The sequence below is a fragment of the Gopherus evgoodei genome, chromosome 6 (genome assembly GCF_007399415.2).
Source record: "Gopherus evgoodei ecotype Sinaloan lineage chromosome 6, rGopEvg1_v1.p, whole genome shotgun sequence".
Lineage (NCBI taxonomy): Eukaryota > Metazoa > Chordata > Testudines > Testudinidae > Gopherus > Gopherus evgoodei.
In genome coordinates, this window is record NC_044327.1 from 76,157,442 (window position 1) to 76,181,796 (window position 24,355).

General features: G+C 41.6%; 1 protein-coding gene across 1 annotated transcript in view; it reads left to right on the top strand.

Moving 5' to 3' along the window:
- Window positions 1-24,355, top strand: part of KIAA0825 (KIAA0825 ortholog) — a 226,266-nt gene that overhangs the window by 6,985 nt on the left and 194,926 nt on the right. The window contains 1 exon segment of the mRNA XM_030567980.1: window positions 19,111-19,219. The gene's annotated coding sequence lies outside the window, so the exon portion shown is untranslated.

A 24,355-nucleotide genomic window follows, 5' to 3' on the forward strand; every position in this document is an offset into this window, starting at 1 on the left:
CTGGATGATGGAGATTTTTTTTTCTTTTTGCTACAGGTGATATACCATGGCTATGTGACATACATGATGTGACAGAAACACTATCATTGGCAGATAACTCTGAAACTATAGATGATGGTGATCTTGAAGGTGGATAGTCTTCAGAATCCTGTATGTTGAGAATGGATTCCCCTAAATGAAATAAGTCAATGCAGTTGTTTAATTATTATTACCGTATTGCTCATTTATTATTACTCATTGCATTCACTGACACCACTGCTCTACAGCCAAAATGCTTCTGAAATAAATGTAGTCCAACTTTACTAATTCTGGGTCACTGAGAACGAAAATGATGCTTAAAATTGTTGATTGGCTCTAGTTTTCAAGATATGCTATTGGGTCAATATATACGACCCTTGATTTGGGAATGGCGGAGGATGAGTGAGTTATAAAGGGAAGGGATCTCAATTTAAACCAGAAATGACTAAAATACATCTTTGACTGGATCTAGGAATAAATCTATGACTGGGTTTGGATAGTACTTGCTTTTTAGGCAAAACAATGAATGATGCAATCTGAAGCTGGTATTGCATCATACATGATATGAATTGCATCATGTTATTCCTAGAAGTCATGGATGATGCAATCATAACAAAGCTTACATCACTCTGCTGAACAAATTGCCCAATATCAGCTCTGGAAATCATACAGTGTCGTGCTCTCTTATTTGTCAGTGTTTGATTTTGCAAAGGAACACATTTCTGTTTAGCCAAAGTGAGCAGAGATGCCTCGCACTTGTGTGAACAATGCAGCTAACTTCTGCTATGTTTGTGGTGAAGTGACTTTTGCATCACAAAAGCGCAGTATAACCACTATGGTTAAGAAAGCCTATCACCTTTATTTTGGCTGCAAAATTGGAGATCAGGACAAGAGGTGGGCCCCACACATATGCTGCAACACTTGCGCAACAAATCTTTGCTAGTGGTTGAACAGGAAAAGGAAATCTATGCCTTTTGCAGTGCCAATGATTTGGAGAGAGCCAACAGATCATACCAGCAATTGTTACTTCTGCATGGTGCCTCCAGTTGGGAAAGGTGTGTCAAAGAAGAAAAAGTGGACTGTGCATTATCCAAACATTCCATCAGCTATACGCCCAGTACCCCACGGAGAAGGACTGCCGGTTCCTGATGCACCAGAATCATTCTCACTTGAGTCAGACGAAGAAGAGGATGAGACTTCTGGTCCTGAAACATCAGTGTCACAGGACCCACATTTTCTCCCATCCTCCTCCTCTGAACCACACCTCATAACACAAGGTGAACTGAATGACCTTGTCAGGGATTTGGAACTACCCAAGAGTAAGGCAGAGCTGTTGGGCTCCAGACTACAGCAGTGGAATCTTCTGGCAGGCTATCAGGGCAAATGGAGCCCATCAATGCTTGCAGACTATTGCTGGACAGTGACAAGAGATGCTCCATTTAAAGAATACAAGAGACAAGCCAAGAAGTGCCGAGTAGACACTGAATAGGACTAAACTATGTACAGAATAGTTTTTTGCCTTTTGTTTCCTAATCACTTTTATTTATATAACCCTTTTGCTGATTTTTAAAGTGTTACATAAACAGGACAGGTGAAATATTATCATGGAAAGCAACCATAAACACATGAAAAGACAGGTTTACAATTTATAATTAAAACTCTACTATCTACACAATATACATAGACATAAAATGTAAAAACTTAAATATCTTAGAAAAGTAGCCAATCAGTTGTTTTAATTGTCATATTTGAATTCAGCACATCAAAATACATAATAAATATCACATTTTATCTCTGAAGCAGATGACTTCTCAAAAATTGTAGACCAGTGCACTCAGTACTACTTTAAAGGTGAAATTGTAAAAGGAAGATCTGCCTATTTCAGCTATCTATTTTTTATCACAACTGCATCTATAATGATAGTACTATAGTGTAACCACTATATTTTTTGCCCAAACCTGAGAATTCAGGAATAGTCCAGAAGGGAAGACAGGCAGTCCTTAAGAAAGAAGTATGAAATAAAAAAGTTTACCAACCTGAAGATTCTGCATGCTCAGACAAGTTCCTTTGATCATCTTCAACGCAGCTTCCTCCTGAGAAGAAACACTTCTCATGATGTCGTTTCACTTAGGCAACCAGGCCTTGCATTTCTTTGTTGTACTGTTTGCATTTTGCATGCCTGCCTGTCTTACCCACAGGTAGAGGAACTTCATTAAAATATTCCCAATCTGGGTCTCTTTTACGGCATAGGTTTTCCCTTTGTAGTGAGAGAATGGTGTGGTAGATATCAATCAATGAAGGCTACACTCAGAAAGACCTCAAGACTTCTGGAATATACTGCTGAAACAGTTTCACTTTTGTTTCTACTGCCTGTCTCTCTCTTCTCACATGTATCTCCAGACTTCTCCTTGTCCAGATCTATTCTGCCCCCAACAGTGTTCTACTCATTAAACTTTTTGAAACTTTGAACTTTTAGAAAGAGGTAAGGGATTGACTCTGTGTACACAAATTTGCAGAGGGACAAAAGGGTTGAGATCTGTTATTTCTCACCTCTATATATTATTTATTTATTTATTTAAAACATTTTTTATGTCAACAAGCATGTTATCTCTGGAGACACAAATCCACAATTTGAGAACTGCAAAATTAATCATCTCTGATAATATCTTCTACACTGAGTCCATTGGGTAAATAGAAAGATTAACCTAAATAATCTATACAGAAGTCCCTGGAACCCCATAAATTTGGGTCCCTAATCCATGAACTATTGGAACTCATTTACAGAACTTTTCTTAACCATTACATGAATATATTGTCTCATACGATAGAATTAGAATGTATAATCCCTTATTCCATGATGAGAAAAATTATAGCATGGAGAAACTAGCTTGTCAACAGAACAGTTGTTTAATAAAAAAAAAAACAAAAAAAAAACTGAAAAGGGACAGTTTATTTTTCCTAACCATGTATCAGAAATAATTGAACCATTTGAAGTCACATTTCCTCCCAAAAAATGTAGACTGAGGCAAATGTGGCATTTACATTTCAGCTCAAGCAGTTAAAACTTCAGCAGTTATAAGCAACTGAAAACCGGGTTTTATATTGTTAAGAGTGCAGCTACCTTAACTAGAAGTGCTAGCAGCTCTGCTTATAATGAATAAGTGGTGTGTGATAATGGTGCAGTACATGCATAAAACATTCTCTTTTGTGTTATAATCTCACAGAAAAGTGTCATTACTGAAAGAAAATTATCCAGTGAAGAATATTTTATGCATATGATGGGAAAAGATTTTATCCTATATATATTTATATTAAAAAAATCTTATCTGTTGCACAAGATCTACTAACGATTACCCTCTCTACCAATGTTTTTGTAGATGAGCAAATTTTTAACAGATATCATTCAACTAAATACTGACTGCCACAGACAAATTTCAGTCACAGCCCAATGTCAGACACTTCATGTTAAAAATTTATAAAAGGAAATCAGTCAGAAGCTACATAGTTTTTACACAATGATTTATTTAAGATTGTATGAAATTTTCCCACAGAAAGACCACATGCATGTACAGGAAGAACATAACTTTGTGTCTCATTTTAAGGCCATTTTATAAGGCTTCCTGAACTATGGAGCCATGACCAGTGCTTCCACAACATACACAGTGAATATAATGTGTGGCATCCTTCACTATGGTGGCATGTTAACTTAGAGGGCCAAAAGAGAAAATAGTAATCTTATAGCTAAAAAGTTACATGCACAGAAGCCAGTACATGCAAAAGTTATAGTTCATCTAACAATTAATTCCTTTTCCACAAATGTATACATTTGTACTGTTCTATGTAGCAGTATGTTTCATGCCTTGATGCACATATGCAATGTGGTAAATAGTTTTCACAACACTTAATACTATTTTCTGAACCTTGTTGATTTTAATTGTTAATTACAATTGTGTATTAACATCCTGAAGCTTCTTTCTCCATAGTATTTCAAAGATGCCTCCTTTGCTTTCATCTCATGCAACTAAAACTTTTGTCTACATCCTAATCACCTTCCATTGTGACTTCTGAAATCTCGTGCTCTCTGGTATCAGCATCCACCTGGTCTCCTGTCAGTTCTTATTAAAAACCCTGCTTAAATCATCCTCTTACATCAATCTGACCTTATTAGGCAGTCTGCTCGCCACAACAAACCCACTATAGACAGCATGTGCTATGATTTGGTGCTGCTGAATCAATGCTCATAGGTTCATAGGTTTCAGAGTAGCAGCCGTGTTAGTCTGTATCAGCAAAAAGAACAGGAGTACTTGTGGCACCTTAGAGACTAACAAATTTATTTGAGCATAAGCTTTCATGGGCTACAGTCCACTTCATCGGATACATAGAATGGAACATGCAGTAAGAAGATATTTTTACATACAGAGAACAGGAAAAGGTGGAAGTACCCATGCCAACTGTAAGAGACTAATTAATTAAGAGAAACTATTATCAGCAGGGGAGAAAAACTTTTGAAGTGATAGTCAAGATGGCCCATTTCGGACAGCTGATGCGAAGATGTGAGGATACTTTAACATGGGGAAATAGATTCAATTAGTGTAATTACTGAGCCATTCCCAGTCTCTGTTCAAACCTCAGTTAATGGTATCTAGTTTGCATATTAATTCAAGTTGAGCAGCTTCTCCTTGGAGTCTGTTTTTGAAGCTTTTCTGTTGCAAAATTGCCACCTTAACGTCTGTCATGAGTGATTTAGAGAGGTTGAAGTGTTCTCCTTCTGGTTTTTGAATGTTATGATTCCTGATGTCAGATGTGTCCATTTATTCTTTTGCGTAGAGACTGTCCAGTTTGGCCAATGTACATGGCAGAGAGGCGTTGCTGGCGCATGATGGCATATATCACATTGGTAGATGTGCAGGTGAATGTGCCCCTGATGGCGTGGCTGATGTGATTAGGTCCTATGATGGTATCACTTGAATAGATATGTGGACAGAGTTGGCACTGGGCTTTATTGCAAGGGTAGGTTCCTGGGTTAGTGTTTTTGTTGTATGATGTGTAGTTGCTGGTGAGTATTTGCTTCAGGTTGGGGGGCTGTCTGCCAGAAGGGACCACTGTGATAATCTAGTCTGAACACATCCTGTATAATACAGGCCATAGAACTTGCCCAAAATAATTCCTACAGCATATTTTTTGGGAAAACATCTAATTTTGATTCATAAATTGTCAGTGATGAAGACTCTGCCATGGTTAGGGCCCTACCGAATTCCATTTAGATCAATTTCACGATCATAGAATTTAAAAAATCATAAATTCCATTATTTCAGCTATTTAAATCAGAAATTTCATGGTGGTGTAATTGTAGAGGTCCTGATCCAAAAAGCAGTTGTTAGTGCGGGGGGTCATAGTAGTGCTACCTTTACTTCTGCGCTGCTGCTAGTGACGGAACTGCCTCCATAGGTGGGCAGCTGATAGGATGAGAGATCACAATGGTAAAATATTGGGACACATTGGGCTGCCATCAGCCCTGCCCACAGTTCACCCCGCTCCGCCCCCTTCCACTGCACCCTTGCTCATCCCCTGGCCCGCTGCTGACTTGCTGCAAACCTCCTCAGTCCCCCACCCACCGCTTGCCTTCTGACACCCCCTGCCTGTTCCTGGCCCGCCACTCACCTTTTCACCCCCCCCACCTGCCGCTGGCTTGCCGCTTGCCTCTTCACCCCTCCCACCCGCCACTCGCCTTCTACAGCACTGACTTCCCCTCTGCCTGGTGGGTGCTTGCCCACTCCCCTACCTCTTTCCGCACGTGCACCGCCCTCATCCTGCTCCCATTCCATCCCCTTCCCCCAAGTCCCTGTCCTGCCTCTTCTCTGCCTCCTCCCCTGAACGTGCAATGCCGTGGAGCGGGGATGTGGCGGGAAAAGGAGGTGAGGAATGGAGAGCTTGGCTGCCACTGCATGTGGGGCACTTGCTAATTTTTCTCTGTGGGTGCTCCAGCCCCAGAGCACCCACGGAAATGGCACTTCCCTCCCATTCCCCTCCTTACCTGAATAGCAGGAAAAATGGGGTTCCAATCGTACATGGATAAGGACGTGGGACAAGGGGTTAAATATTGGGACAGTCCTGATTTTATCGGCACATCTGGTCACCCTAGCAGCTGAAGAGAGGCGGCTGCTGGCCGAGAGCTCAGCTCTGAAGGCAGAACTGCCGCCAGCAGCCGTGCAGAAGTAAAGGTGGCATGGTATGCAGATCTGGGCCCTCAGTCAGCAGCTGCCACTCTCTGGCCACCCAGCTCTGAAGGCAGAAGTGCAGAAGTAAAGGTGGCATGGTATGGTATTGCCACCCTTACTTCTGCGCTGCTGCTGGTGGAGCGCTGACCTCAGAGCTTGGTGCCCGGCCAACAGCCACCACTCTCTAACCTACCAGCTCTGAAGACAGCACAAAAGTGAGGGTGGCAATACCATGACCACTCTAAAATAATCTTGCAACTCCCCCCTGCAACTCCCTTTTGGGTCAGGACCCCCAATTTGAGAAACACCGGTCTCACCCATGAAATCTGGTATTTTGTGTGCTTTTACACTATACTATACAGGTTTCAACGGGGGAGATAAGATTTCATGGTACGTGACACATTTTTCATGGTTGTGAATTTGGTAGGGCCCTAGCCATGATCCTTGGCAAATTGGTTCAATGGTTAATTACTCTCGTTGTTAAAAATGTATACATTATCTCCAGTCTGAATTTGTTTAGTTTCAATGTCCAGCCATTGGATCATGTTATACGTTTCTCTGCTATCATTAAATAGATGTTCCCCATGTTGGTACAACCTTGAGTTGAGCTCCTTGAGTCTATCACTATAATAAAAAGTGGTTTATCTACAAATGTAGACAGGACAAAAGGGTTCAGTACCTTGCTCTACCATGATTTTTGAAATGGTGCTGAGCACAGTTTGGTTCTGCATGTCCTTTTAGATTAACTATTTTCAGATGTAATTCAAGTGCACCTGTTACTAACATCCATTGTCAGCTGCTGCTAACTTTATTTATTAGCATAGACAAACATTTGAATCCCTCCACTAGGTCCCTTTTCACCATTGTATCAAGTTCAAGCTTCTTGTCCTTACCTTCAGGACTGTGCATTACCCTGCCCCTCCCTGTCAGTCTGGCTCAAATTTCTTATCCAGTGATAACAGCCTTGAATGCTTAATTGATCTGCTCCCTCACAGCTTTCTAATATTGCCTACCCTATGTAGAATGCCCTTCATGAGCTGGTCAGCAACCCATTTCCTTGTTCAAATTACTCTTCCCATCCTTTCCTGATATAGCTACAGGGCATTTTTCACCTAATATATCAATTCATTTTATTTATTTATTTAATTTATTTATTTTTATTTAAATTCATTATCTCTGTTAGGCACTAGCCTTCTCTCAGCACTTGAAAGTGTATTGGTGCATGTGCATAGTGATAGTTCTATAATTGTGACCACATATTAAAACAAATGTATATTTTTATTTTAACTTCCAGTCAAGAAGTTATTCTTTCACTGTTTGTTTTTCTTCACAAAGGGCAAACGTTACAGTGCAGAAAGCTATGTTTTTATTAAGCAGTCCCTAAAACCATGTTTGATGTCACATGATACAGATGAATTTGAATCCTATCCCACAGAGCTTAGAAAGTGATTTCAGATGTGATACAACCACTGGGGCAACATATTTTCCCATCTATTTCTTGCCTTTCCTACTGTTCATTACTCTGTGGTTGCCTTGGATGAAAGGAAAGAAAGATGAAGAGGTATAAGATTATGGAAGGAAAGAGAAAAGAAAATATGCTGAAAGCAATGCAGGAAAATATATACCATTGTCATAAACAGATAGCTAAGGGTTAATGTCTCTTTCACCTGAAACACCTGACCAGAGAACCAATCAGGAAACTGGATTTTTTCAACTTTGGGTGGAGGGAAGTGTGTCTCTGAGTCTTTTGTCTGTCTGCCGGCTTCTCTGAGCTTTGGAGAAGTACTTTTTATTTTCTAGTCTTCTGTTTCTAAGTGTAAGGACAAAGAGATCAGATAGTAAGTTCTATGGTTTCTTTTCTTTGGTATTTGCATGAATGTAAGTGCTGGAGTGCTTTAATTTGTATTCTTTTTGAATAAGGCTGTTTATTCAATATTCTTTTAAGCAATTGACCCTGTGTTGTATCATCTTAATACAGAGAGAACATTTGTATTTTTTCTTTCTTTTTATATAAAGCTTTCTTTTAAGACCTGTTGGAGTTTTTCTTTACTTCAGGGAAATTGAGTCTGTACTCACCAGGGAATTGGTGGGAGGAAGAAATCAGGGGAGAGCTGTGTGTTGGATTGCTAGCCTGATTTGGCATTTCCTCTGGGTAAAGAGGAAAGTGCTTTTGTTCCAGGATTGGGAACGGAGAGGGGGAATCACTCTGCGTAGTTTCACAGAGCTTGTGTCTGTGTATCTCTCCAGGAGCACCTGGAGGGGGGAAGGGAAACAGGATTATTTCCCTTTGTTGTGAGACTCAAGGGATTTGAGTCTTGGGGTCCCCAGGGAAGGTTTTTCAGGGGGACCAGAGTGCCCCAAAACACTCTAATTTTTTGGGTGGTGGCAGCAGTACCAGGTCCAAGCTGGTAACTAAGCTTGGAGGTTTTCATGCTAACCCCCATATTTTGGACGCTAAGGTCCAGAATCTGGGAATAAGGTTATGTCAACCATGTACTGTGATCAAAAAGAATAAAAGAGGGAGGAGGATGAAAGTAAAATCAGGAAAGTAAAGAAAGTATAACAAAGGCAAGAGTATTACCAAGTTATATCTTTTTAAAAAGTAAATAAACCACTAACAGTATGTTATAATTATACACTATACAATTGTTTTATTCATTTATGTTATTGGGAAAGTTGGGAAATGTATTATTAGTGCCCAGAATTGTACTAGCTACTTACTTTTTTTACACTTTTAGTAGGTTTTAGTCCTGAGGCTGATGTATAGTGGGTAATTTTTTTTCAAGTGCTGTTTGTAAGATGCTAGAAAAGCTTTATCATGGAGATGTTCATCCTCACATCAATGTGCAGGATATTTTCTATTGCCGACAGATCTTACAGATGTATATTGTATCTTCATGCTTTCATTTATCTTTGCCATAAGAGTTCTGAGTCACTACCAGTACCAGCCAGTCCAATTGGGCTATTAACTCCCTGAAACTTCTCACAAAAACTCTTGTAACAGTAGCAACTATTTTCTAAAATATTTTTAGCATGTGTACATAACTTATTTATCACTGTCAGTTGGGAAGACTTGGCCAGCAAGTGGGTGAAGCAAGTAGTACTTGCCAAAAGGACAATGTCGCCTTGAGCTTGGAAAGAGTAACATCTCTGAAGCAGAGCACATGTCGTTTTAGTGTTTTTATGGATATCAACAAATGAAGAGTGTTTCTGTCAAAAGATAGATTTCAAGGTTGTGTGGGTAGGGGTTAGCATAAGTCTGATTATCAGAGTTGCTGAAAGCCGTAACTCCCATTGACTTCAGTTAGAGCTGTGAGTGCACAACATACCTGAAACTTAGGTCCATATATTTTTTTGTTGAGAGAGAAACCCTGAGCAGCTATACTAGTTTTGGAACAATGTTGCATTCCTTCCAGCCCCCCACTCCTAGCCTCAGAGGTCAGGGAGGGGTTTTATTTGGGCCAGCAGTGAAATAAGAACTATGGCCCCTGTAAGGATTACATCCCCCCCTCACTTTGAGAAGGTCAGAAGACAGTACTGTGCCTGATTGGTTGGATAGAAGAGTGCAACATAATATATACCCTCACAACCAAGGGGAAAGCTTATAAGCCTTTCCTTCTACACAGGAGCACTATTCTGCACTTGGTGCGGGATGTGGAGTTGCTGTAAAGTGACAGGCAGCAGAAAAGCCTGCTGTGGTTATTTACTGTCAGGGTACCCCACTATGCCCTGCAAGGTGGGAGATCCCCATGAGCCTCAGGGTCAGCAGTGGGATCTGTAATGCTTCCTGGAGGTACCCAGCATTGTGAAACAACTCACTACTACCTGCTCTTAGCATGAAGAAGTCTTGCCTGTCCCTGATGGGGGTCAGCTCCCCTCCTCCACTGATAACACAGGCATTCCTCTTTAGGCCTATGCAGGCTCTGCTGTTTCTCTACAGGTTAGCACTAGGCATGCTTCAGTCTCCCTGGAGTGTCCAGCGCCTGTTCCACTGGGCACTCACAGCATTCACAGAACCAGTGCTTCCAAAGAAACAATACACCCCAGCTTACCAGTTTCACCTCAGATAACTGCTCATGTTAACAAACAATACTTAGATATGTTTATTGTGAAAACAAGTAAAAGTTTATTTAACAAAGTGTAGAGATTTAAATGATAGCAAGTAGTAGTATTGGAAACAAATGGTTACATGTAAAATAAAATAATAATGTGCATTCTAGAACCTAGAGTTATTTACCAGATATTTTCGTGTCTTGTAGAGCAATGCTTACCCTAAGTCCTTTCAGCATTTTGCTGTGATCTGCCATTCATGAGACAAGTCATACTGCCAGCTTGCCTCTTGGGTGAAAGATAAAATCTTGTCCCCTCTCTTTTTTGTTGTAGTTGCTGTTACAGACCGTAGTCTCTTATCCCAGGAGGTCCCCTCTTCAGAGGTTTATCTTGGAGTTCTTTGTCTTTGTAAATCCTCAGGCTTGCACCTGGCCTAGACACTAGACAGGTGTTCATGGTTCTATGTGCTGGTTGAGTTAGCCCTGAGGCTTGTCTCGACTCAGGTGACAAGTTTTACTTCACCTGTTTTTGAACCTAATATTCTAATAATCTCTTAATATGTTTCCCATACAAACATCTTGTCATAATTATTATGATCAGTGGGCTACTGGCTCTTGGTAGAAAGACCTCACATGCCCCCCCGGTGAAATATTATGCATATATCTGACCCAGGAGATCCCTGTGAAACCCTCTGTTAGTTGGCAGCAAGAGTCCCTGGGTCCCAGCAAGAACAGTGGAAATCACCCCCAGGATTGCAGCAGCAGGAAGGATGCGTGGCAGCAGTTGTTCCAAAAGTAGTTGCCCAGGGCTGGGTTGTTGGTACACAATAGGAGCCAGAGCTTTTCCCCTGTGGAGGTGATAGAGGAGGATGGAAGTTGTGGGATGTTTCTTGTTGGTCGGGGGGTGGATGAGTGGGCCCTGAAGGGGCAGCATGGTTAATACCCTGGTTGAGCTCTTGCCCCCACAGGACCATGGCAGGAAGGAAGAGTTGGGGGAAAGGCAGGAAGTTCCCTAGGGCCTGAAATCACTGACCTAAGGTGGAGGAGGAGGGATGCAATTTGGGAGTGCCCATAAGGTTTCCCTTTGATAGGGGTTCAAGATCTCCTCTATACAAAGATCAGATGCTGTAGCGGTTTTCTTTCCACCTGGATTGTTCAGGAGTTAGCACCACCCTGTAGCACAGGCTCCATATTCTGCTGGCAGCTGGGTTGCCAAACTAAAATGGATTTGTGGATTTCCTGGATCCTAGTGCCCAGACATTAGGGGTAGGCATTACATCAATTCATGACTTGCATGGGATCAAGACTGAAGTAGTAGCAACAGCCAGTGGAGCATTGGTCCTTCCCGTAAGCAGAAGGTTACAGATCAAACACTTTTGAATCTAACTTAAGGCCACTGAAATGACTTCCACTGTGTTGAGAATGAGTGGGAGGCATATAGTGTGATGGAAGCCACTGCAGTTAACAGTCCCAGTCTTTGAGTGAAGCAGGCTTAAACAGGAGTATCTGCTTTGATTATAGTGCACCTTCTCTAAGACAATAACATTTAAAGGGCAATATAAATAAATATTCTAATCATTGTGAAAGGAAAGTAGGGGCAGAGATAGAAAAGGAGGATATGGAAGCTAACAGACTAATTTGGATTTGGGAAAGTGGGCATGCTTCCTACTGAAGATGTGCAGGCATGCTGTTGGACAGAGATTCAGAGGAAGACTCAGCAATGTTAGAATATAACAGATTAGTCTGTTGGGTCCACAGTACAGTTAGGGCTCTGGCATGGGCCCATTTGGAGGAAATTAGATTGATGGTTCCAGTGTGTAAGGGAATCAAGTGTGACCAGGCTGACTATAGATGGGGCTGGTATCACTGCCTATTATTGAAGTTACCCAGCATTTCCCATTAAGCAACTGGAAACAGTTCATATAACTTTGCCAGATTTACCAAGAGGCAGGACTGGAACAGGTTGGAGGGGATGGGCAGAAGGGGTCAGGTCTGTGAGTAACTCGCAAAAGAGACTGTGGCCACCGGAGTACTGTCGACTCCAGAGCTTGGAATGGAACTCAAGATTCCTGAATCTCACTGTTTCTCTGCTGTCAACAAATATTTGTGGAACGCACTGGCAGAGTATCTTATTTAATCCCCCCCCCCCCCACACACACACACACTCTACTGCTGCTACCAGTTACAGTGGATCTAAAGGTTCCAACCCTGCTGATGAACCATGTGGGTATCATCAATATGATGCCACATAATGGAATTTTTGGCTTTTCAGTTTTTTATTAATCTAAGAAATTACACAGAAAAAAACTATGTTAAAAGAAATATGTCTTTTCAACCTTGATTCAGTCCTCTTGTGCATCTGCATTGTGATACAGTCTTTAGCTACATGCTCCTGTTTCATTCAATAAACAGGATGGACGGTGCTCACTTAATGAGCAGCTATTCAATATTTTGTTTTCTAATTGTTCATTGTGTGGTCCCATACCTTATTTACTATACACTATTCAGATCCTGCTCTGAAGATAGAATTATTAATTTCTTCATAGGGTTTTCTATGGATATTATAGTGTCTGAGTACTTTAAAAGCAATAATGAATTTATTTTCACAGCACATGAGATGAGTGGGTTTTATTATCCCCATGTTACAGAGGAAGAACTGAGCCACAGAGAGATTAAGGGAAAAAATATCTACTAATTTTGGCCATCCAATTAGAGATACTTAGGACCTGATGTTTTCAGAATGCCTAAGATTACATAGTACTTTATATGTTCAAACCACTGCTCCCATTGACTTCAGTTATAGCTGTGAGTGCTCAGGCCTTATGCAAATCAGACTCCAAGGTATCAAGAGAGGCACTGAGAAAATTAAGAGTATGCAATTAGTGACCACCTGTGAAAGGCGTGGTTTAAGTGATTTACCTAGCATCACACAGGAACTCCGTGGCAGAGGCAGGACTAGAATCCAGTTCACCAGAGCAGTATTCATTTTCCTTAACCATGAGACCATCCTTTTCCTTTCTGCAATCCCTGGCCTCATTTGCTATTCACCATCTGCAACAAATGAAGCAGTGGTCCTAAACAAACCCTCTCCTTCACTACACTGTCCCAGTTCATTCCTGAGAACAAGTCCATCCTGTACACTGAATTTAAAAAAAAAAAAAAAAGTGTGATAACGTAATTAAAGACTAGATCATATTGAACACACACAAGGGGCTCAGGCAACCTTAATTCTGCAATTTCCTAACTTTTAAGTGCTTGAATTTGCAACCTCCCATTCACTCTACTTCTCTGTAAGCTAACGACCCTCCCCACCCACCTTCGATCACCACTTGCAGAGGCAATAAAGTCATTGTTGCTTCACATTCATGCATTCTTCATTAATTTATCACGTAAATAGGGGGATAACTGTCAGAGTAGCCTTGGAGGGGTGGGGGAGGAGGGAAGGACAAGGCCACACTGCACTTCAAAACTTATTGAATGCCAGCTTTCTGTTGCTTAGGCAGTCCTCTGGAGTGGAGTGGTTGGGTGCCTGGAGCCGCCCCCCCCCCCGGTTCTTGGGGATCTTGGTGAGGAGGCTATGGAACTTGCGGAGGAGGGCAGTTGGTTACACAAAGCCCACAGCAGTGGTCTGTGCTCATGCTGCCTTTCCTGAACCTCAGCCACACTCCGGAGCATATCAGTTTGTTCCCCAAGTAGCCTCAGCATTGCCTCTTGACTTCTATCACCAAGCTGATGCCACCTATCATCTTCAGCCTGCCACCTGTCCTTGCATTCATATTGTGCTTTCCTGGACTCTGACATTATCTGCCTCCACGCATTCTGCTGGGCTCTTTCAGTGTGAGAGGACTGCATGAGCTCAGAGAGCATTTCATCGTGTGTTTTTTTTTCGCCTTCTAATCTTCACTAGCCTCTGGGAAGGAGAAGATAGTGTGAGCGTTGAAACATTTGCAGCAGGAGGAGGGGAAAAAAAGGGAGAGTGGTAGTTAAAAAGACACATTTTGGAGAACAGTGGGTAGATTCTTTCACAGTAAACCTTGCTGTTAACATTACACAGCATGTGCTTTCGGTACAGGGTCACATTTTGCCTCTTGTTGAGGGTATGCCGATTTGGTGTAACAGATCACTCACGCAGGGCCGGGCAACAGAATTCAGCTTGCAGGCAGCCATGGTAAGACAGTCTTTTGGCTTCTTTAACCTTCATAACATTTGGGAATGATTTCAAACAGCAGCACCCTCATTTCCCATACCAAGCAGCCATTGGGTTGGCCATTTAAAATGGGTTGGCAGTTTAAAAGGAGGGGCTGTGGTTTTCGGGTTAACGTGCAGCACAAACCCAACTAACTACCCTCCCCACCACACACACCCAATTCTCTGGGATGATCGCTTCACCCCTCCCTCCACTGCGTGGCTAACAGCAGGGAACATTTCTGTTCAGGCGCAGGCAAACAGACCAGCAGGAACGGGCACCTCTGAATGTCTCCTTAATAAAATCACCCTATTTCAACTAAATGACCATGAATGATATCACTCTCCTGAGGATAACACAGAGAGAGAAAGAACAGATGTGGTTTGAATGCCAGCAAACATTGGGACCATACGCTGTGTTATGCAGTGATCCAGACACTGTGCTACTGGCCTGGCGTGGTAAAGGGTCCTACCATGGAGGACGGAATAAGCCTGCCCTCCCCAGAAACCTTTTACAAAGGTTTTGGAAGTACATCCAGGAGAGCTTTACGGAGATGTCCCTGGAGGATTTCCACTCCATCTCCAGACACCTTAGCAGATTTTTCCAGTAGCTGTACTGGCTGCGAATGCCAGGGCAAATTAATCATTAAACACACTTGCTTTTAAACCATGTATAATATTTACAAGGTACACTGAGAGATCCTTCTCCCCATGGCGGGTCTGGGAGGCAGCCTTGGGTGGGTTCAGGGGGTACTGACTCCGGCTGGGTTCAGGGTGAGAAACTGTTCTTGGCTTTCGGGGAAGACGGTTTCTCCGCTTGCTTGCTGTGAGCTATCTTCAACCTCCTCCTCATCTTCCTAGTCACCAAAACCTGCATCCCTGTTGCGTGCTACTCCATTGACAGAGTCAAAGTACAAGTGTGGGGTGGTTATAGAGGCACCTCCTAGAATGGCATGCAGCTCATCATAGAAGCGGCTTCTCTGGGGCTCTGACCCAGAGCGGCCATTTGCCTCTCTGGTTTGTTGGTTGACTTGCCTTAGCTCCTTAAGTTTCACGCGGCACTGCTGTGAGTCCCTGTTTATAGCCTCTGTCCTTCATGTCCTTGGAGATTTTTTCAAATGTTTGGGCATTTCGTCTTTTGGAATGGAGTTCTGATAGCATGGATTCCTCTCCCCATACAGCAATCAGATCCCGTATCCCATTTGGTCCATGCTGGGGCTCCTTTGTGATTCTGGGACTCCGTCATGGTCACCTTTGCTGATGAGATCTGCACTCACCTGTAGATTGCCATGCTGGCCAAACAGGAAATGAGATTCAGAAGTTCACGGGCCTTTTCCTGTCTCCCTGGCCAGTGCATCTAAGTTGAGAGCGCTGTCCAGAGCTGTCACAATGGAGCACTCTGGGATAGCTCCCAGAGGCCAATACCATCGAATTGCGACCACACTACCCCACACTACCCCAAATTCGACCCAGCAAGGTCGATTTCAGCACTAATCCCCTTGTCAGGGGAGGAGTACAGAAAATGATTTTAAGAGCCCTTTAAGTAAAAAAAACCAAACAGCTTCGTCCTGTGCACAGGTGCAGGGTTAAATCAATGCAACTCTGCTAAATTCGACCTAAATTCGTAGTGTAGACCAGGGCTTACATTCATTGGCCAGGGAGGGGCCATGTGAATGGATCAGTGTGTACATTGTAGGAAACTATTTGGGGATTCAGTAAAGGAGTACAGATAAGGATTAGGATAAAGATATTAGGGGTGTAATGAAGTCCTTTTCCTGGGGGTAATTGTGAACTGATCTGATCTGCTGCAGTGGAGGATCTGATGTGGGGAGTGAGTGGGCAAGGCCGGGTGAGAATTAAATTGACTGGTGGTAAATTATGTGAGCAGGAAAAATTGATGATTACCCATCATAAAATGCATATTCAGTATCTGAGTTATTCAAGGAAGAGGTTGTACATCTCTCCAGTAGGGAATGGAGGTTAATCTGGCCGCTAGTAGGGAATGAAATGTTAACAATCTGGGAATCCAGCAGGCATGCTGAAGAGGCAGTGAAGTAAATTTGTGATGCCTCCTGGTGGCGGTGCCCAGTGCAGGTAATGGTTCAATATGGGGTCTGATTCACTGATAAACTGAAATTGGAAATAGATTAGGAGAAGGCACTTTCTAAAGAAGTTGGGGACTGGGGTCAGGGCTTTTAATGTTCAATACATTGAGGAGACAACCCCTTCATAACTCTCATATGAGGAAAAGGCAATAGGTCCCAACAATCGTGCTGGGACCAGGTTGATTGATGGCAGCCCTCCAGCAGGTGGCATGAATTACAAAGAAGGGGTGACCTGCACTGGATGCGTTGTTGCTGGATAGTTTCCAAATGCGTTGTTAAAGTTGTGGCCTAGTTAAACCACATTTCTGATGTCTGATGCAAAGAGTTCTGCCAATTGAACTTCATTTTTCATGAGGAAAAAAATTGTTCCTGGTACATGTCCAGAGTTTACCCTTAAATGAACTTGAGGTTTATTAAATCCTAAAAAAAAATATTTTTTATCCTCTTGTTCTTCCTCAAAACATAAGGAGAAGAGACTATGGAATTAGCTGGGACACCTGATATTTAGTGAAGAACTAGTAGGTGTATAGGACAGAACAAGAAAAAATGTCTAATTTAACTTTCTCTGAGTTACATTTCCACTACGCCAACCAGCCTTTTAAAATGATTTCTTACAGCATATGCAGATACTGAGATGCATTTTATGTAACTAATTCAATAACAGTTTTCCAGTTGTGTGTGGCATTGAAAGAAACTACAAGTTCAGTTTTTGCACTGCAGACACTTACAGATGAGCTTTGTAGCTGCCCTCACATACTGTCAAGGAAGGATGATCTTTTAACTGAACATCTAATTCATAGAGAAGAAAGTAGCTAATATGTGAGAAATTTTCTTCTATGATTAAGTGTACTTTCCCAGCTTAAAGCTTCCTCCAAACAGTCAACATACTGCAGCACTGTATTTTGGTTTCTAAGAGTAATATGATTAGCAATTTCTCTTTACAAGTATGTGTCATCTGTCAACATTGTGATGTTCCTGATCTCCTCTCTCTTGCAGAGCACAATTCAGTTCTAAACCCAAATCGTCTGCATGGCAATGCAACAGGGCTGCTATGATGGCTCTCTCTCTTCTTCTTTTTAATTCCCTATTCCTATCCAATACATTTTTATTTTATGTTTTTGATCAAGCTGAAACTGCTATACATTGTTAACTAATTTTACTTGTCTTCAGTTAAAATCACTGCAATAATCAGTGTAAATTTTTTTTGCTTATGTGCTTATTTTTAGCAAATAAGCTACTTTATTTAACTTATGACTTGTCTAAACATGTTGGAAGTATTGAATTTTAAGGCATAACATTCACACTCTGAAAAGGGAACAGTGACAAGTTCAGTCAAAAGGAAAAAGAGGAATAATTTATAAAAGGAAGATAATGATGCCAGCCAGTTGTTTTAAAGTGCATCTATCTCAACTTTAATGAATTAGATTTGTCAACAGCATATATTTTATGCACTACTTCTAATGAAGTGGCATACCGGCAGTGCAGTGTACTTTGAGGTTTACTCCATCAAAGCTTTTTGCTGTCTTAAAGTAGACCTTTTTAAATAATAGATACTAAAAACTACATTTAAATAACATTAAGGTTGTGACACAAACACCAAATGACAAACTTCAGGCAATTCAAAGTTAAGGCTGACAACTTGTCATTAACTCACATTGTTTCTTTTTAAAAAGAAGCACAATAGCATGATTTAAGGACTGAGTGTCAGCTTAACTTTAAATTTCTTGGCTTTTGTTCTCTGGTGTCACAACCTTAATGTCATTTTTCATATAGTTTTTTGCATTTCCTTTACTACTTATTTCTTTATTAAAAAAAAAACACTGTGTTTTTGTACCCAAGAGACAGAAATGGATTTTTCAGTACTTTTGGTCTATTTGTTTAGGAAGGAGTTTAATTTTTAATTGTGGACTAGTATTAGTGGTGTTAGTATTAGCACTGGTATTAGTGTTTCCCAACCTACATCCTAGCTACTTGACTGAGAGTTCTTCCCATTGCCATAGCTGATCCATCCTGGAGGACGCTCCAGAAGGAATTTCCATTCCTTTATATAAAATAATGAGTTTTTAAAACCCTCCACAATTCTCACTAATTTTTTAAAATTACTTGACTCAAAAGAGGCAAGAACCCTCTTTTCACAAAGTTGTATTATAGAATATTCAGTTGATGGATGGGATACACTGTACTTCTATAGTAGCAGCTGTACCCATTTTTCACCGATGTGGATCCTTCCAGGTTAAATCTGACTTACACTAAGTTGTTGGTCAGAAGATTTACACACACTCACACATAAATTTGAGGCATGCACCAACAGAAATGAAGAAACTCAAAGTTAAAACTAGCACTTAAATTTAAAAAAAAAATCTGTCCAATTGCATAAGTTAACAATTTATCAATGGGAATTAAGAATTTTCTCTTTTCATTGGACCATATTTTTATGTAACATTTAAACATCTTTAAGACTTACTTGTGAATTTTTTTATTCCTAAAATGCTGCCAGTTGGTAATCTTATTACTTGTTTGTTTGTTTTTACATAGGTCTATTGAAAAACTTCTGCTACTGCTGTGTGAACTCAATATGGTCCCTTAAGAAGTCTGTTCACACTGAAGATCACAAGGTGGTATTACTGAAATCTGTTTAGTGAAGGTACCGTACTTAGTACATATGTACCAAATTTCCCTGTTATAAATTATATATGTTTTTGAAATTCTAGTGTGATAATTGCACATGTATGAGAGCTATGACATTCTCCCACTGACCAGAAGCAAAGGATGAAAGATAGGTTTACATTTTAAAAATTCTTTGACATAGATTAGATGTTTCTAATCAAGACTATATGTGAGATATGATTATTTAAACACTTGTTTGGAGAGCCATGTAACAGCTGCTGACTTTGAATTTCAGCTTTTTTATTTTTATTAAGTTAAAAGTGAGCTGAGGGTGAGCCACTACATAAATTCATAACTTCTCTGTGCACCAGATATACTTGGCATAGTCATAGAGAAATAGGTAGATTTGGACTCTGAATATACTTTAGATGATTGTGTTGTAATATGTGAACAGGTCAGAGCAATGTAGTTGTTTATCTGAAACAGTATATTATATTATATATGTCATATGGTACATGGTCATAGGACATAGCAATTATTTTGATATTAGTTTGCAGATTGTTTATATGAGTTGTTAAATGCTTCGTTACTTAACCTAAGGGTACATTAAAGGTTATTCTATACCAATAGGGCAATCGGCTAGTTATCTTAGGTGCAAATATATGAATGCAAGAAGCCTGTGAAACAAGCAGGAAGAACAGAAAAAAAAAATGATCCGAGTAACTATAGGCCTGTTAGTTTAACATCTGTAGTATGCAAGCTTTTGGAAAAAATTTTGAAGGAGAAAGTAGTTAAGGACATTGAGGTCAATGGTAATTGGGACAAAATACAACATGGTTTTACAAAAGGTAGATTGTGCCAAACCAACCTGATCTCCTGCTTTGAGAAGGTAACAGATTTTTTAGAGAAAGGAAACACAGTAGATCTATAAAAGCAGCAAAGAGTCCAATGGCACATTATAGACTAACGGATGTATTGGAGCATGAGCTTTTGTGGGTGAATGCATCTGACGAAGTGGGTATTCACCCATGAAAGCTCATGCTCCAATACGTCTGTTAGTCTATAAGGTGCCACAGGAATCTTTGCTGCTTTTACAGATCCAGACTAACACAGCTACCCCTCTGATACAGTGGATCTAATTTTCCTTGATTTCAATAAGGCATTTGATGCAGTTCCGCATGGGGAATTTAGTTAAATTGGAAAAGATGGGGATCAATATGAAAATTGAAAGGTGGATAAGGAACTGGTTAAAGGGGAGACTACAGTGGGTCATACTGAAAGGTGAACTGTCAGGCTAGAAGGAGGTTACTAGTGGAGTTCCTCAGGGATCAGTTTTGGGACCAATCTTATTTAATCTTTTTATTACTGACCTTGGCACAAAAAGTGGGAATGTGCTAATAAAGTTTGTGGATGACACAAAGCTGGGAGGTATTGCTAACACAGAGAAGGACCAGGAATATCATACAGGAAGATCTGGATGACCTTGTAAACTGTAGTGATAGTAATAGGATGAAATTTAATAGTGAAAAGTGCAAGATCATGCATTTAGGGATTAATAACAAGAAATTTAGTTATAAATTGGGTTCACATCAGTTGGAAGTAACAGAGAAGGAGAAGGACCTTGGAGTATTGGTTGATCACAGGATGACTATGAGCCTCCAGTGTGATATGGCCATTAAAAAAGCTAATGCGGTTTTAGGATGCATTAGGCGAGGTATTTCCAGCAGGGATAAGGAGGTGTTAGTACTGTTATACAAGGCACTGGTGAGACCTCATCTGGAATACTGTGTGCAGTTCTGGTCTCCCATGTTTAAGAAGGATGAATTCAAACTGGAAAAGGTTCAGAGACGGACTACTAGGATGATCCGAGGAATGGAAAACCTGTCTTATGAAAGGAGACTCAAAGAGCTTGGCTTGTTTAACCTAACCAAAAGAAGGCTGAGGGCAGATATGATTTCTCTTTATAAATATATCAGAGGGATAAATATCAGGGAGGGAGAGGAATTATTTTAGCTTAATACCAATGTAGACACAAGAACAAATGGATATAAACTGGACACTAGGAAGTTTAGACTTGAAATTAGACGAAAGTTTCTAACCATTAGAGTGAAGTTCTGGAACAGCCTTCCAAGGGGAGTAGTGGGGGCAAAAGACATATTTGGCTTCAAGACTAAGCTTGATAAGTTTATGGAGGGGATGGCATGACGGGATAGCCTGATTTTGGCAATTAATTGATCTTTGATTATTAGCAGGTAAATAGGACCAATGGTCTGTGGTGGGATGTTAGATGGGGTGGGATCTGAGTTACTACAGAGAAATTCTTTCCTGGGTGCTGGCTGGTGAGTCTTGCCCACGTGCTCAGGGTTTAACTGATCGCCATATTTGGGGTTGGGAAGGAATTTTCCTCCAGGGCAGATTGGCAGAGGCCCTGGAGGTTTTTCGCCTTTCTCTGCAGCATGGGGCTCAGGTCACTTGCTGGAGGATTCTCTGCACCCTGAGGACTTCAATAACTCAGACATAGGTTAGGGGTTTGTTACAGGAGTGGGTGGGTGAAATTCTGTGGCCTGCATTGTGCAGGAGTTCAGACTAGCTGACCATAATGGTCCCTTCTGACCTTAAGTCTATGAATTTATGAATTGTAAGTCCTGGCACAATCAAGGAACTATGATGTGATTGGAATAGCAGAAACTTAGTGGGGCAGTTCACATGACTGAAACACTGTCATAGATAGATATAAACTGTTCAGGAAGGACCAGTACGGGAGGAAAGGTGGAGGAGTTGCATTGTATGTAAGAGAGTGGTATGATTGCTCAAGCTCCAGTATGAAACTGGAGAAAAGCCTGTTGAGAGTCTTTGGGTTAAGTTTAGAGGCAAGAGCAACAAGAGTGATATCGTGGTGTGTGTGTGTGCTATAGACCACCAGATCAGAAGGGTGAGGTAGATGGGGGTTTCTTGGGACAACTAACTGAAGTTTCGAGATCACAGGCCCTGGTTCTAATGGGGATTTCAGTCACCCTGACATCTGCTGGGAGAGCAATATAGCAATGCACAGATAATCCAGGAAGTTTTTGGAGAGTGTTGGGGACAACTTCCTGGTTCAAGTGCTGGAGGAACTGACTAGGGGCCATGGTCCTCTTTACCTGCTGCTTACAAACAGGGAAGAATTGGTAGGGGAAAGAGAAGTGGGTCGCAGCCTAGGCAGCAGTGACCATGAGATGGTTGAGTTCAGGATCCTCACAAAAGGAAGAAAGAAGAGTAGCAAAATACAGACCCTGGACTTCAGAAAAGCAGACTTTGACTCCGTTAGGGAACTGATGGGCAGAATCCCCTGGGAGGCTAATATGAGGGGGAAAGGAGTCCAGGAGAGCTGGCTGTATTTTAAAGAAGCATTATTGAGGGTGCAGGAACAAACCATCCCGATATGCAGAAAGAATAGCAAATATGGCAGGCAACCAGCTTGGCTTAACAGTGAAATCTTCGGTGAGCTTAATCTCAAAAAGGAAGCTTACAAGAAGTGGAAATTTGAACAGATGACTAGGGAGGAGTATAAAAATATTGCTTGAGCACGCAGGGTTGTAATCAGGAAGGCTCACGCACAGCTGGAGTTCCAGCTAGCAAGTGATGTGAAGGGTAACAAGAAGAGTTTCTACAGGTATGTTAGCAACAAGAAGGAGGTCAGGGAAAGTGTGGTACCCTTACTGAAAGGGGGAGGCAACCTAGTGACAGAGGATGTGGAAAAAGCTGAAGTACTCAATGCTTTTTTTCCCTTGGTCTTCACAGACAAGGTCAGCTCCCAGACTGCTGCATTGGGCAACACAGTATGGGTAGCAGCCTTCAGTGGTGAAAGAACAGGTTAAGGAGCATTTAGAAAAGTTGGACATGCACAAGTCCATGGGTCCAGATGTAATGCATCCAAGGGTGCTGAGGGAGTTGGCTGATGTGATTGCAGAACCATTGGTCATTATCTTTGAAAATTCGTGCAATTGGGGGAGGTCCTGGACAATTGGAAAAAGGCAAATATAGTGCCCATATTTTAAAAAGGAAGAAAGAGAACCCAGGGAACTACAGATCGGTCAGCCTCACTTCAGTCCCTGGAAAAATCATGGAGCAGGTCCTCAAGGAAACCATTTTGAAGCACTTGGAGGAGCGGAAGATGATCAGGAACAGTCAGTATGGATTCACTAAGGGCAAGTCGTGCCTAACCAACCTGATTGCCTTCTATGATGAGATAACTGGTTCTATGGATATGGGGAAAGTGGTGGATGTGATATATCTTGACTTTAGCAAAGCTTTTGATATGATAACCCCCAGTATTCTTGCTAGCAAGTTAAAGTAGTATGGATTTGATGAATGAACTGAAGGTGGATAGAAAGCTGGCTAGATTGTTGGGCTCAACAGATAGTGATCAACAGCTTGATGTCTAGCTGGCAGCCGGTATCAAGCAGAGTGCCCCAGAGGTCAGTCCTGGGACCGGTTTTATTCAACATCTTTATTAATTATCTGGATGATGGGTTGAATTGCACCCTCAGTAAGTTCACAGATGACACTAAGCTGGGGCAAGAGGTAGATACACTGGAGGGTAGGGATAGGGTCCAGAGTCACCTAGATAAATTAGAGGATTGGGCCAAAAGAAATCTGATGAAGTTCAACAAGGACAATTGCAGAGTCCTGCACTTAGGAAAGAAGAATCCCATGCACCGCTACAGGCTGGGAACCGACTGGCTAAGCAGCAGTTCTGCAGAAAAGGACCTGAGGATTACAGAGGATGAGAAGTTGGATCTGAGTCAGCAGTGTGCCCTTGTTGCCAAGAAGGCCAACAGCATATTGGGTTGTATTAGAAGCATTGCCAGCAGGTTGAGGAAAGTGATTATTCCCCTCTGTTCGACACTGGTGAGGCCACGCCTGGAGTACTGCATCCAGTTTTGGTCCCCCAACTATGGAAGGGACGTGGACAAATTGGAGAGAGTCCAGCAGAGGACAATGAAAATGATTAGGTGGCTGGAGCACATGACTTATGAGGAGAGGCTGAGGGAACTGGGGTTATTTAGTGTGCAGAAGAGAAGAGTGAGGGGGGATTTGATAGCAGCCTTCAACTACCCAAAGGGGGGTTCCAAAGAGGATGGAGCTCGGCTGTTCTCAGTGGTGGCAGATGACAGAACAAGAAGCAGTGGTC